Source organism: Fragaria vesca, linkage group LG3 (assembly GCF_000184155.1).
Source record: "Fragaria vesca subsp. vesca linkage group LG3, FraVesHawaii_1.0, whole genome shotgun sequence".
NCBI classification, from domain to species: Eukaryota; Viridiplantae; Streptophyta; class Magnoliopsida; order Rosales; family Rosaceae; genus Fragaria; species Fragaria vesca.
The window spans coordinates 25,994,521-25,995,960 of record NC_020493.1 but is presented as its reverse complement, the minus strand read 5'-3'; positions in this window follow the sequence as shown (position 1 = coordinate 25,995,960).

The following is a 1,440-nucleotide window of genomic DNA, read 5'->3' as shown; positions in this document are numbered from 1 at the left end:
GAGAGAGAGAGAGAAGGAAGGGTGTGGCATGTCACGTAATTTTGTTGAAAAACTAAGCATTTTGGTAATTTTCTACTTGAAATCCAGGTCATCTATGTTCCTATCTGTTATTGGGTTTGAAGTTATGTCCTTATTTGTTTAAATCTTTTAAAATATGGGTTTTTGTATTTTTTGCAACTGTTTAGGGTAGTGGGATGTCATTTTCTATTATATAATTAAATATAATACTGAAATGAAAAACTTGATAGGTGGTGTATTAAGTAAGATGTGTGTATTAACTATTAAGATATTAGAGATGTGTATTTAAAATTTCTATCTGCGCTTTTTTTTGTAACAAAGAAAAAAAAAAAAAAAAAAAACAATTCCATTCATTGTTCTTCTTTCTTCGTCTTCTCCTTTTCTTTCTAGTTGGATCGATCAAAATGTCACTCCAAATTTTCCGTTATCTACTCAACATGAAATAATCAAAAGCCATAATCTCTTTCCTTTAGTTTTTAGATCACTGATGCTTTGATTAATGAGCATTTTCTGTGAAATCACAACCCAGCATGAGTCGGTTTCTTTTCTTCTCCCAATCGACATGAAATGGGTTCTTAATTTCAAATTGGATTTATCAATTGTTTTGTTTTGTTTTGTTTTGTTTTTTTTGTTTTTTTGAAAAAGAGGGTATGGAATCCAGCCTACATAGGAGGCTCAGTCCGCTGACCATTATTTATATTAATACCGACATGTCGATCCGAGGGGGACGTAAAACCTCTACCTCGGTTGACATTAGAAGAGTTACACTGGTCCTCATAGAGCACATCCACAAGAAAACCTGGTGGCTCTCCTACATTCTGCTCCACTATATTATCTAAACTAGCAAAATGTGCCAAACGATAATGAGAAATTACATCTCTTAGGTTGTTGGGAGTTTCTGAATTGGAAAAAGTTTCATACAGGAGAATTATATTTCATCTAAAATGATAGCTAATTCAATTCAAACCCAGATAAGCTTGAATTGTATTAATCCTTTTATCCAGCAATGGAATTTTTTGTAATCGATTTGGAAAGGGAAAAGGAAGATGATATGTTTAAAACTTTAAATCATGTTTGAGAGGAAAGAAAATAAATCGATCAAGATTTATGAATTAACCATAACCCATATGAGATAAAACTCATGGCAGGTCTCAACGTATTAACATAGAGATTCAATGTTCATCTTCATTTCAGTGGAGATTCAATTAAGAACAGATATTTTCTCCTTCAATCAAGTGAAGAAGAAGAAGAAGAAGAGACATAATGGAGTATTATTAGTAGCCTTTGGATTTTGAGTACACGGACAGGATTAAAAGTAAAGGACCAAATGGACAAATGGTACGAGGGATAATTGTTATCCAAATGGTTGCTAGTGTATTAAATGGTCGCCATATATAATGTGTGTGAGTTCAGTTGCCTTTC